The 14,360-nt window shown below is 38.3% G+C and overlaps 2 long non-coding RNA genes across 4 annotated transcripts; one reads left to right on the top strand and one right to left on the bottom strand.

The window, feature by feature from the left end:
• Positions 1 to 601: 601 nt before the first annotated feature.
• Positions 602 to 4,229, bottom strand: LOC110878232. 3 transcript variants are annotated; one of them, XR_002557724.2, is made up of 6 exons: positions 3,850 to 4,219; positions 3,590 to 3,722; positions 3,199 to 3,370; positions 2,644 to 2,777; positions 2,424 to 2,564; positions 602 to 1,914 (listed from the first exon to the last, which is right to left on the bottom strand). It is a non-coding gene; the product is annotated as an uncharacterized LOC110878232 (long non-coding RNA). The 3 variants fall into 3 exon arrangements; XR_002557725.2 differs by having other exon boundaries at positions 2,424 to 2,573; positions 2,644 to 3,370; positions 3,850 to 4,229; XR_002557723.2 differs by having other exon boundaries at positions 2,644 to 3,370; positions 3,850 to 4,226.
• A 441-nt stretch (positions 4,230 to 4,670) lies between these two features.
• Positions 4,671 to 6,644, top strand: LOC110874546. The gene is made up of 3 exons (XR_002556039.2): positions 4,671 to 4,821; positions 5,349 to 5,414; positions 6,495 to 6,644. It is a non-coding gene; the product is annotated as an uncharacterized LOC110874546 (long non-coding RNA).
• Positions 6,645 to 14,360: the final 7,716 nt, after the last annotated feature.

The raw sequence follows: 14,360 nt of genomic DNA, 5'->3' as shown, positions 1-14,360 counted from the left end.
TAGTGAGTAGGCTAGATCGGTAGCAGTTAGTGAGGCTAGATCGGTTTTGATTTATTGGTTAGTGCAGCTAGATCGTTACCAGTTAGTGATGCTAGATCAGTTTTGACTAAGTGGCTAATGAGGCTAGTTCGGTTCGTTTAACCACTTCTTGTTAAACATCTACAAATTTCATTTCAAATTAGACCAAAAAAAACTAAAGACTCATTTTTAAACATATACACTTTTCACTACGATTTTAAACCAAAAAAAATACTTAATTTACCCCTTCTTAATTAATTAGGGCCAAAAAGCACAAGGTTTCATCATAATTTCGTTTTTACTTGGTTTTGGTTTTCTCATTGATGTGGGACAATAAAATTTTATTTCTGTCACTTCTATTATTTAAGTGAGACAACAGTGAACCTCTCTTAAAATAACCCACCAATTCATTCATATATTTCTTTTAATAATCTATTTCTCATGTTCAATGTACATAATCCTAAATCACATGATGCATAAAACTACTTTGATGTAAAGATGGCTTTTGTTGCAAAATGAATTGGGTTTGTGTCTTATTTTTTGACTTTTTTTTTTTTGGATAAAGGGCAAAGCCCGGCAAACATAACATAAAACCAATGAAAAAATTAGAGTCAGAGGGGATACCCCATATCATCCCTAAAACATACTTCAGGGACCAAAAATAAGAAATCATCCAACCTCAGTATAGGCATACAAAAAAACCTAGCGTAACAAAAAATGACGCTAACAATGCAACTTAACCAAAGTTGGTAAAAACCTTTACAAAAGTGCCTATCAAAACAAGGGGAACTACATCGAGGAATACCACAATAGTATAAGATATAGTTGCATCTATAAAGATCCAAACTCCATTTTATATATCCATATCTCCCGGCTTTCAGCTTGCGGATAACCGTTTTTCCACATTGCACCATGGTTTGTAGCTAACCAGTGCCAACAGTGAATAACCCGGGCCAAACAGGGGCTCCCAACGGCCCAAAGAGAACCTCCAGCGAGCCTATCCAAACCGCTACACCAACATATATCCAACCCAATCTGGGCCTTCAAAAAACCCATAAACCCGAGGCCCAAAAAACAGCTATAAAGCCCGACGCTTGAGTCCAATGTGGCAGCCAAAAGGTCCATGTAACAGGTCTTAAATGTCATCACAACATGTCTGCTTCTGAGCCCAATTATAATCCACAACACCCAAAGCTGGGCCTTCACGAAACACCAAAAAATACCATATTGGGCCTTACTTAGCAGCTTTAAAACCCAGAATTGGGCCTTCCATTGCAGCTGTAAAACCATACTTTGGGCCTTTCTACCCAGCGCTAAACCAGGGCCTTGGACAGGCATTTGGGCCACGGTTTTGGCCCATAACACAGCAGGCCAAAATTGTTTAGTGTGGGACTTCATAGATAGGCATAAAGCCAAGCTTCGAAACTCACCACACACCCAACTGTACCAGTTCCCGCACCTGAACACCAGCTTTAAACCTGTCCCAGCAGCAATAAAACAGTAATATTCACACCAAACAACGGGGGCCAAATTTGGGATGGCATAACCGGAATCCAATCACGGGGAATCCATGGGCAAACCAACAAACACGAAGCTAAAAAAACAACTGCCATACTCATTCTAGTTGACAGCCATCCCACAAACCCGGTCCAATACTCTTAAACAAACCCCGGAGCCAATTAAACAGTGGGAACCACCCAGCCCCAGCATAAACAGCACAGTGGACCAGAGATGGGCTTCCGTCTGCAATAAATAACCAGTGTTCAGGAATTCTTTGTGGGCCACTGGGCCCCACCCTTCAGTGTCATCTTAGGAACATCCGCACCCAGCCCATAACATTTTTGAACCAGGCTACCAAATTTCCCAAAATACCCCAGCCAACAATCCCACACTAGCCTGCAGGAGTAAACAAAGAGCAGATAATTTTGAATATCGTTTTCACATCTAGAAGCCAATATGAATTGTTGATTTTATGATACCGTTCAAAAAAAAATTGTTGATTTTATGATAGAAACAATTTGTTTTATATAAAAGATAAATACGAGAATTATTATCAAGGAGTTTTGTATTATTTTTTTGAGTCAAAATTGGACGTTAGAATGACTTATAAAACACGACAAATTGTACTAATCAACTATAGCAAACTTCATTTATATCACAAAGATATTCTTCTAAAACATAGCAAACTTCATTTATATTACAAAATTCTAATTCCATAGATATTTTTCTAATAAATTCCATAGATATTTTTCTAAAAAACGTCTTTTCATTTAATGTCAAATTGACTGGCATCATCAGATCAATTAGCGTTTCATAGACATTCTTAATTTGACTTTTGAGGCAACTTTTTTAATTATTATGACTTAAAGAAAATTTTTGAACGTAAAATAAATGAGAGAATTTACCAGTTCGCCATCAAAATCATCTGAATTGAATACATGTTTCACGTACAAATGTATATTCTCTGTCTTAGGATTTACTACATCCTCATTGTTCATTGGTACCATTCAAGGGATGTAGATTACACTTCTAAATCCCACTTTACCCTGCACAAACTATAAGCAATAAAACACAAGCTAGTATGCAATATGCAGTTTGTTGAAAACAAACTAAAATGGTAAATACCTTAGTGGTGAGGTGAACGTATGCAAGAGGATCATGAAACTCATTGAATGCCTTCTTGTAGAATTCATTGTATTGATCTTTTTCAACTTCCTTTGGATTCCTCGTCGGTATTTTAATCATCTAATTAACAAACTCTGAAACAAATAAGTGAGTACGATTATTATTTAAAGTATTTTAAGCTACTCATACAGGTTTAGTCTCATTGACCAACTGCCAATTCAAGTGTTTTTCAGTTTTACTCTTCTTTTTTTCTTCACACCATAGAAACCAGAAGCAAACATCATAACTTTTGTTAAAGATTAAGATAATATTAATGCCATTAAGCTTAATCAGATCCGGTAGTTTACATGTGAATAAAACCACTAATATCACAATGACAATCCAGAACTTTGGATAACATGGTTTAGGAGGTTGTATCAAGGCATGGTTTAAAATTATTAAATTTGATGCATTAAAGGTAAAACACAACCCGAAATTGACCGACCCATTCATAAATAGATGGTTAAAATTGTCATTTCTGGTATATGAACATGGGAATTCGAAGTTACAACTTACAACTAACTTCAACTGTTCTTGATTTTTCTTGCCATGTGTATATTGGATGCATTAAAGGTAAAACACAACCTGAAATGCAACAAACCAAATAACGATATCTTCAAGAAACATAACGCCGTCTTCAAGAAACCCTTCCCAATGCACTATCGTACCCTAAAAATGTTACCTTTTTCTGCAAAACCCAAACAAAAGATTATTTTTTTCACCGAACAAAAGAAAAACCCAAATAAGATGTATATAATATTTATTGAAAATTACAAATAATGAATATCTCTGCAAATTCTTCCCAAAGAAAAAGACAGAAACCTCAATTGAAGAACAAAAACCCCCCAATGAAAAACATGAAAGCCAAAACCCTATAATTCCAGATCTGAAGACCTTAAGTTATTACCGCCATTGTTCAACCTCGTCGTATCTTGTCGTCGCCGGAACCTTAGTTCCATGTGCCACCTCTATCTTCTCTCTCGTCTCTCCTCCTCCCCCCCTCTCTCTCACACACACTCTTTTTTTCTCAGTTCTTCCCTCTGCAAATGAAAAGAAAAGCAGGTAATAGGTGTTTGGGGATATGTGTAGGAATTCAAAAAAGAACAACGAAATGGAATTGAGCCAGATCTCTGGTAACATCTAGACATTTTAGGGTTTAAAGGTTACCTTCACGTTCCCTAAATATTGATGTGGAAGAAAGCTGGAACGGTGGTCCTTTTTAGGTCGGGTTTGAACAACCACGAAGCGGCTTTCTTCACCGCTTGCGGCGAAACCCTAGCCGCCATCACCACCAAATCCGTTAGATCCGGTACCTCTATTAGTGGGTTTAGTCGCCATCGCCGCCGCTAGTAGCCGGAAGACACAACTTCTCTACGACTCTAGCAAGATGTAAAAATTGTGAGAGAATTGAGAGTGGAATCTGAATTTCAAAATTCAAAGCATGGAGCCAAATAGATTCATTGAAATATGTGACCTGGCAGCTTTGCAAGGAAGGAAAGGATGGTTTCTCTCTTCTCTCTCGTTTGAAAAAGCTGTACAAAAGTAGGGACTGTATGACGGCTTTCAAAAGCGCATGTGGGGATCATGATCCGTGTGAAGTAATGGACGGTAGGATCATGATCCATGTGAAGTGATGGACGGTAGGATGATCTGTGTTGTGTGTTTTTGTTTGAGTTACTAAGGGTATTATTGGAAAGTGAGGTTATAAATGTGTTTGTTGTGTTTAAAAGACTTGTACATTATGCTTTAGGGGTGTTTTAAGGAAATTTAAATGACCTTAAGAAGTCCTTTGGATATGCTTATTAATATAGTATAGATATATATAACACCCCCAAAAATATTAGATTATTATATATATATATATATATATATAAATGAAAATAAAATGAAAGAATGGATTCTAGCCCTTTTTTAATTAAAAGACCAAACACGAAGGGTTTAAGTTGACAAAAAGGAAAAACTTTGGTTTTAAAACTCTGAAATAAAAATTACACACATGTGTGTGTTGAAGTCGATCAGGGGAAAAGGCCAGGAGGAGAAAACCTTCACTTGACCTAAATCATCAAATTGAAAGGCAATTGGGGCTAGAATTCGTGCATGTGTGTAGATCATAGATCATCCATACAAGATTAACATAAGGTATGTAACAAATTTCGTTTTGAATGATGGTTGTTATGTAGAGAACTTGGGAAATTGAGTTCTTGGTGAAATTGATGATAATGTGACTTAGAGAAGGTGTTGTACGAACCTAAGGGCCTTAAACTTAGCTGAAATTATACATAATTAAGCAAGAAACAAGTGTTATGATGTTATGTATATATTTGAATAAGTGGGTTTTGATGAATAGATTGAACCTATGAAATCTAGGAAGTTAATGTTGAGTGTATGAACTCATAATAAACAGAAATTTGATATAAAAGCGTTTATAGTGAACATGTCTACTTGTTTAGTAGGGATTATATGGTTAGAGATTTACATAACTTGAGTGACATAACTAGTTATAAGTTATGCACACAAGGTGTTCGATAAAATGCTTAAATGAGACATCCATTTCTAATAATTAATCAATTAATGTTGATATGAACTTATGGCTGAAACTTTGGCAAGTGTACATGCCATGAGTATGGAAAATGAGGTTTTAATAATAAGTGGGTTGCACATTATAGGCAACTCGAGTGAAGCTTCGGGAAGTCAAGCCAGGGTGAACGCACGACTAAAGGAAAAGCTTTAAGGTACGTGGCATATTGCTTCGTATTGTATTGATATGTCAATTTTGTTTGATTTATTAATTTTACGATATTCGTAGAGTTTGGTTGTTTGAAATGGATGGATTTGACATAAACTTCCAACGGGTCAAAATAAGAAATGATATTGAATTTGGTTGTTTGAAAGTGATGGATTTCACATAAACTTCAAAACGGGTCAAAATAAAGAAGTTAATAATGAGTTTGGTTTACTCCGAGTGATTGATTTCATACAAATAACCAAACAGTTCAAAATGAAGTCTTAGCCCATACCGGTATGGGTGCGCGAATAATGACTTCGATATAAACTCGGTTGATGGGTACAATTACGAATATAAGCGTAAACCGGGTATCGGGAATGCGAGCTATAAATTTAAGGACTCGGGTAATGAGTTACAATTATAAGATGGTGAATTCGTGAAGAATTCAGAATAGTTAAGTTCAACCATATTATACGGTTGAACGGGTGGAGTAAGTGTGAATGCATACCGAATGCCAGATGTGCAACACATAAGGAAAGTAACCCGAGTGATGGGGTATATTCATTAAAATGACATTCATGTGAAAATGATGTGGTTTCATAAGCTTGTTTGCCCAAATATGCAAACTGGTCAAATAACATCATAAATAAATCCTACGTCGAAAGCGTAAAGGATAAGAAATTATAAATCCGGATAGTGGATTTTGATTCTAAATTGTGGGGAATTAAATTACGATCGTGTAGGAATAAATTTGAGTTCAAACGGATAAGCGAGTAAAAAGTTATGAACGTTTTAGTTTTAAACGGGCAAAATAGGAAAAAGTAAAACAACAGACTTCAACCGTAACCTACGGTTGGGACCCGTAGGATACAGTAGACAAAGAAATGCCAGCAGATTGCAATCGTAACCTACAGTTGGATACCGTAGGCTACGGTAAGGCCCTACTGCCCAGTTCATTATATGTGCACCGTAGCTTACGGCGGGAATTCTAATTTTTTTTATTTTTTGTTCCTTTGAATATTTAGTGTTATCAAATCACAGTTTAACGCTATATATCTAACATTTAATACTGTTAAATGTTACCTAGGTTATCTCTATGAGCAAACGGATGAGATCAAGCTATGGAAGAACCGAACACAAGTAAAGATCAAGCTTCCGTGTTGTTTAGTCATTTTGCTAATCTAAACATTGTAAATCAGTAGAAATGTCCATTTGAATATTTATGAACTTTTAAATAACTTCGAATTATGTTTTGTGCTTTGGTATTAGCATTATATATTTATATATATTAAGTATGGGTCTTACAGTGACGCAGTTATAATGGGCAAGTGGGGAGCTAATTACATCAGAAACATTGTTCGGATAATGAGGAGGTTTTACCTTATTCTGGGTTGAAACTTAGTTATAAAAAGACGAACCTGTTCGGGATTGGTTTTGACGCCTATATGGTGAATATTATTAAGTATAAGGTGAGCTTGTTTCTGTGTAAGTATCTCGGTTTGACTGTGGGAGTGAGTATTAATCAAACAAGATATTGGAAGCCAGTAGTGGACACTATGAAGGCCAGACTGACTAAGTGGAAAACAACCCCTTCCATTGGCGGGAGAGTAACACTATTGAAATCAGGGTTGGACAACCTACCGCTTTATTATATCTATTTGTACAAGGATCCCAATGGAGTTTTGGAGAGAGCTGAAGCGTTATGAAGGAGATTTTTTTTGGGCGGGTCTGAAGAGAAAAATAAAACCAATTAGGTGTGCTCGGAGAGAGTGAACGGGCTTAAAGAAAAAGGTGTATTGGGGTTGGGGTCACCCCGGGATATGAATATTAGTCTATTGATGGAGCGGTGGCAACGATTCAAACATGAATCCGACAGTCTCTGGAAAAGGTGGTGATTGCCATCCACACTCAACCACAGGCGTGGAATTATTTACGGATTAAGGCTGGAATATCTGGGTCTTGGAGCACAATTATTAAAGCTGAAAAGGAGTTCAACAGTTGTAACGTGAATCTAACCTGGCTAATTAAAGGGGAAGTTGGGTCTGGGCTTTCTATCCGCTTCTGATGGACGTCTTATCAGCCTTGTTTGTCTTAGAAGTTGATAAGAACCTACCGTGGCAGCAAGATTATCGAGCGACAATCATCTTGCAGTGGGATTGTGGGAATGGAAACGACAACTGGTGACAAGTGTAGAGCGACATGAGCTTGAACATTGCAATGAAATTATAAAAGGGATTCGGTCAGCTGATGTACCAGATGTTGAAAAATAATTTAATCAAACAATTAATTTATTAATCACCGAGTTATCAGCCAAACCAGTTTGTTCCAACTTGAGCAAACTGATTAAAGAAAGGTAGAAGGAGACTGTCCCGTTGTCGGACGAATTTAAAGAACAAGTAAATTAAAACCAACCTGGCGAGTGAGAACGAAGATCCTTGAACGAAAGCCTTGAACTGCACGGAAAAAAAACTCCTGTCCTTAAAGGATTTTACGCGCTCGTATTGCTGTGAGCTGCAACGTAAACTCCCAGGATTTAATGCAGAACTGATCTGGTATTCCAACAGCAATGGAAACCAGAAAACGCAGAAGCTGGAACGAAAACACGAACACCCAGATGAAGGAGAGTAGGCTGCGAAATTATCAGTGTATGAATGGGTAACAGGAAGCTTTTAGTTATAGGTGTGGGTTATACCAGAGAATGAGAAAAATAGGGAATGATATATCAATCCCATACGAATTCGTTTTCTGGATGTATATCCATACGAATTCGGTTACCGTATAGTTATCCCATACGAATTCGAATCAGTATGGGATAACCCCCACTCAAACTTCACTCACTCCACCAATGTGGGATGGAGGAAACATACCAACTTGTATGTTCCTCTTTAATATTATCTTTAATATTTCCAACAATCCCCCACCAAGTTGGAATGTTTCCTTTCACTTAGACTAATGATGTCACTAGTTGTCACGGAGATTAAACCCAGTTTATGTTGATAAACAAGAAGAGACAGATTAGATGGTGTCCTATGGAATTAAACCATTAACCTGATAGCCCCCTTCGGTTTACCCCCACACATCACCAGCTGACTTTGCGTTCTCACTGAGCGCGAATATGGCCGTGCGCTATAAATCCTTTTCATGACCCTTTAGAAGATAAACCACTAATCTTCACTCGAGGCGGCACCACCCCTAGATCATATAGGCAAAGTTTTACATCATCCACGTTGCTTGGATGCCTCCAAAACTTTGTTAAGAGCATAAGCTCACCCTTGTTCTCGGCAACGACGTACTATCATACCTCACATGGATCTATCAAATTTGATAGTACCTTCTATCGTTAAGTGACTTCGTTGTTACCCATTAAACTTGAGAAATAGGAGCACTAAGTTCAAGTTGGGTTTCCATCACTAACGATTCTATTGTGGTTTTAGACCCATGTCTCTCGCAGTATTCACAACCAAATCTCTCGTCAGAGGTTTAGTAAATGGATCTGCCAAGTTCTTACTTGTCTTGACATAGACAACCTTGATGGTACCACTTTCAAGCAGTTGTCTCACATAATTGTGCCGAAGACCTATGTGTCTTGATCCCCCATTATACACTGCGTTGTACACTTTAGATAGTGTGGCCTCACTATCACAATACATGGGAATAGACGGCACTGGAACATCCCACAGATGGATGTCAGTAAGTAGATCTCTAATCCACTCTGCTTCCTTACCAGCCGCAGCTAGCGCTATGAGCTCAGCTTCCATAGTTGAGTGGGCAATACACGTCTGTTTCTTGCTCGCCCAAGAAACTGCTCCTCCTGCTAGAGTGAAAATCCACCCACTTGTAGATTTTGAATCATTGGTGCGATCAATCCAGCTTGCATCAGAATAACCTTCAAGTATTCTGGAAGAAGACGTGTATGTCAGTTCTAAGTTACTGGTCCTTTTCAGGTATCCAAGTACTCTACCCACTGCCTTCCAGTGTTCTGTCCCTGGATTAACAGTATACTGACTCAGTTTGCTTACAGCAAAAGCAATATCAGGACGAGTGCAATGCGTTGCATACATCATACTTCCAATAGCACTCGCATACTCCAGTTGAGCCACTGCTCTTCCAGAGTTCACATTAAGTTTCACACTTGGATCAAACGGAGTATTAAACTCTTTAATATTTAAGTGTTGAAACTTAGTCAGAATTTTCTCTATGTAATGAGATTGACTAAGAGAAATCTGACTTCCAGTTCTCTTCACCTTGATCCCAAGAATGGTATTAACTTCTCCAAGATCTTTCATCTTAAAGTTCAAGGACAAATATTTCTTAGTTTCAGAAATACCTTCAAGGTGAGTGCTAATGATCAACATATCATCAACATAAAGACAAATCACGACTGTATAACCGGGTTCGCATTTAGTATAAATACATCTGTCAGCACTGTTGTGTCGAAACCCGAAAGCAGTCACAGTGGTGTCAAATCTCTCATGCCACTGTTTGGGAGCTTGCTTCAAACCATACAGAGATTTAATAAGTCTACACACTTTGTTCTCTTGTCCAGGCATCACAAACCCTTCTGGTTGCTCCAAATAAATCTCTTCATTTAGATACCCATTTAGAAATGTTGTCTTTACATCCATTTGATGGATGTACAGCCCTTTCAAAGCAGACACCGCTATTAGGGTTCTTATAGAACCTATTCTAGCCACAGGTGCATAGGTATCAAAATAGTCAACCCCTTCTCTCTGCCTATACCCTTTAGCAACTAATCTCGCTTTATAGGCAGAGATGGATCCATCTGGATGATACTTCCTTTCGAAAATCCATTTGGATCCAATAGGTTTCTTTCCCTTGGGTAGATCAGCTAACTCCCAAGTTCCATTTCCCATAATGGAATCCATTTCATCATTGACTGCCTCCTTCCACAAAGGAGCATCTCTTGATGACATTGCCTCGTTGAAAGTTTTAGGATCATCATCCAAATTTACAGCAAAAATGACCTCTCTCGTCACTTTCTTTTGAGTTCCTTCAACCAGATAAGAAAAGAAATCATCTCCATAACTTTTCTCTTTTCTAACTCTAGTACTTTTCCTTGGTTCTTCAACTATTGGTGAGGGTTGAACCCTTTTCTCAGAAGTACTAGAAGTTGTGGTGCCATTTGAGTTTTCATCATCTCTAGAAAACTTGTTCTCAAAGAATTCCACATCTCTGGATTCTACAACTATACCTGATTCGTCATCCAACAATCGGTAAGATTTACTATGCGAAGCATATCCAATGAATACACTCTTGAAAGCTCGTTCTCCCAGTTTGAGTGTCTTTGGATCAGGTACGCGATAGTAAGCAAGACAACCCCAAACCCTCAAATGCTCTAGGTTTGGTTTTCTTCCTTTCCATAACTCATATGGACTCGTAGGTATCACACGACTAGTGATCCTATTATGAACATAACATGCGGTTAACACAGCTTCCCCCCACATATTACGAGGTAGACCTGATTGGTTTAACATACAGTTAGCCATCTCTACCAAGGTTCGGTTCTTTCTCTCAGCCAAACCATTTTGTTGGGGAGTATATGGTGCAGTTCTCTCATGTATGATGCCTTCTTCTTCGCAGAATGCATCAAACTTTCGGTTAAAGTATTCTCTGCCTCTGTCCGAGCGAAAAATTTTAATGCGTTTCTCCTTTTGTTTTTCAACCTCAGCCTTATATATTTTGAATGCCTCAAAAGCTTCGTCTTTTGAATGCAACAAATAAACATATAAGTATCGGCTCGAGTCGTCATAGAAAGTGATAAAGTATCTCTTACCCCCACGAGTAAGAACTCCATTCAGTTCACAAATATCTGAACGAATTAGTTCTAGTAGTGATGTATTGCGTTTATGAACACTTGGAAAAGGTTTCTTTGTGAATTTTGATTTAACACAAGTTTCGCATTTTTCAAAGTCTTTATCATTTAATTTTAATAAACCTTTAGTTTGCATTTTTTCAATGTTTTTAATATTTGTATGAGCTAAACGTTTATGCCATAAAGAATGAACAAGCGATATAATCAGAAGACATAATTTCATTCAAATCAAAACCAATTGCATTACATTCACCAACACTAGAACTAACACTACCACCACTATCACTATCACTTTCATTCCCAAACCCATCAACTACATGCCACAATGCGTGTATATTGAGAAAGCATGTTAACTTCACCAAGACCCACATTGGCCACTAGATTGGTGACTTTCTCAACATCAATAGCACTCGTAGAACCAACCGTAGATCCAGATTTCCTCTGAGAGCACTCTCGTGCATAATGCCCTGTTTCTCCACAAACATGACATTTACCAGACCTCTTTGGTTGATGGTTGTTAGTGTGTTGTGACTTCTTGAATTCTTTCTTCTTTGGTGCTGTAAACTTCTTATTCCTTGATGATGCCCCTTTTCCCTTTTGACCAGATCCACCAGCAACATGATTCACACTCGATCCGACTTTACCTCTTTTGTCCCTGTTGCGCGTTTCCTCCTCAATTCGAAGGTGCTTCAACAGTTCATCCAAAGAGTAGTCCTCAGACTTGTGCATCATTCTCTTTGAGAAATCCTTCCAACCAGGAGGCAATTTTGCAATAATAACCCCTACTTGAAATATTTCTGGCAGCGGAATAGAAAGTGCAGTCAATTTGTTAACAAGAACTTGGAGTTCATGCACCTGCTCCAAGATTGACTTGTCATCGACCATTTGGAAGTCTAGGTACTTGGCAATAAGGTATTTGTTAGTACCTTCTTCATGAGCCTTGTACTTATCTTCCAAAGCTTTCCACAATTCTCTAGCACTTTTTATTGGCGCGTACAAGTCATAGAGACGATCCGAAAGGGAATTTTTGATGTGACCCAGGCAAAGATCTTCAGCTTCCTTACGGATAAGTCTTTGCCTTGCCAAATCTTCATTTGGGAGCTCTCCTGCTTCACCAGGAGGGTCATCAGGGATTGCAGGCAAGTCAGGATCAAGGATATAGTAAAGTTTCAGCACAACTAGCATGAACTTAACCTTGTCCGCCCAGCGGGTATAGTTCTGACCATCGAATATGTCCAACTTGACAAACTCTTGATTCATGAATCTCAGATTGGCTGTTGGTAGTTCAGAGTCCATTAATTCTGTTGATTAAAACACAAACTAAAATCCTTTAAGAATGTTGAAAAATAATTTAATCAAACAATTAATTTATTAATTACCGAGTTATCAGCCAAACTAGTTTGTTCCAACTTGAGCAAACTGATTAAAGAAAGGTAGAAGGAGACTGTCCCGTTGTCGGACGAATTTAAAGAACAAGTAAATTAAAACCAACCTGGCGAGTGAGAACGAAGATCCTTGAACGAAAAAGCCTTGAACTGCACGGAAAAAAAAACTCCTGTCCTTAAAGGATTTTACGCGCTCGTATTGCTGTGAGCTGCAGCGTAAACTCCCAGGATTTAATGCAGAACTGATCTGGTATTCCAACAGCAATGGAAACCAGAAAACGCAGAAGCTGGAACGAAAACACGAACACCCAGATGAAGGAGAGTAGGCTGCGAAATTATCAGTGTATGAATGGGTAACAGGAAGCTTTTATTTATAGGTGTGGGTTATACCAGAGAATGAGAAAAATAGGGAATGATATATCAATCCCATACGAATTCGTTTTCTGGATGTATATCCATACGAATTCGGTTACTGTATAGTTATCCCATACGAATTCGAATCAGTATGGGATAACCCCCACTGTTTCGAATTAATCTCTATCTCCCTATCTCATTTGAACCACAGATCTGACCCACCTGACCAGACCTTAGCTAAAAATAAAAGCTCCTCAGCTCCTCGCGACGATGCGTACGTGCAAAGTGCGCCCATTCGCGCCTCAAACGCGACCATTCGCGCCTCAAACGCGACCATTCGCGAGCTCGCGGCTCGGCTCGGCTCGGCGCGCGTGTGGGCTTCACCCACTTCTCAACCCATTTATCACTATGGAGGCCCATAAGGGGTAATCCCTTATAAACCACTCAAACTTCACTCACTCCACCAATATGGGATGGAGGAAACATACCAACTTGTATGTTCCTCTTTAATATTATCTTTAATATTTCCAACACCAGATAGGTGGCGATAGGGGCAGTTGCTACGGGGGTGTTTTCAGTAAATTCATACAGGAAAATTATGTCTTGTTTCGTCATTCCATATTGCCCGTTTGATTGGGTTAATTTGGTCCTGAAAAAAGTCAATATTTACGGTTGGCGGGCAGAACATGATCGGTTGCCGACACTGGTTGCATTACAGAAACGACAGATATTTCGGGGCTCGATGAGATGTAGGCTGTGCGGGAAAATGATAAAACAATTGACCACCTATTCACATCGTGTTATGTCGCTACAACTATATGGAATCGGGTTAGTACTTGGTACAAGATCCAACATATTAATGCCTTTTCTTTTAAAGGTATGCTAGAGATACACAAGCGCTTAAGAGCTGCAGGTTTCAAGCAACACACTATACAAGTAGTTATCTTGGTTGTGTGTTGGGTAATCTGAAGAACCAGAAATGAGCTAATTCTTGCAGGAAAAAGAGTAGTTACATATCAGGTTTTGGTAAGATTCAAAACACCGCATACTTATGGGTTCTAAACCGGTTGAAGAACCGTACTGTGGATTAGGGTGAATGGGTGTCTTTTTCTTTGTAATATGTTAATGTTTAGTTAGAACTATGGGTTAGTGAACTGGGAGATGGGTGGTTTCGGTTGCTCCTGGCTAGTGGAACTGATTTGTAACTTAAATTTTTTTTGATGATAAATAATACTTTGCTGTTAAAAAAAAAGTTTTACCTCAAATTAATCATCACTATTTCCCATAAGATGTAAATGTTTTGTTTCTCTCCAACCCCACAATTGATTTATTTTAATTTTTGGATACAAATTTCTTTTATGTTCTGCTTTAAGTGGGATTT

The sequence above is a fragment of the Helianthus annuus genome, chromosome 9 (genome assembly GCF_002127325.2).
Source record: "Helianthus annuus cultivar XRQ/B chromosome 9, HanXRQr2.0-SUNRISE, whole genome shotgun sequence".
Lineage (NCBI taxonomy): Eukaryota > Viridiplantae > Streptophyta > Magnoliopsida > Asterales > Asteraceae > Helianthus > Helianthus annuus.
Note: the sequence above shows the minus strand (reverse complement) of the source record. Positions and strands in the feature narration are given on the sequence as shown.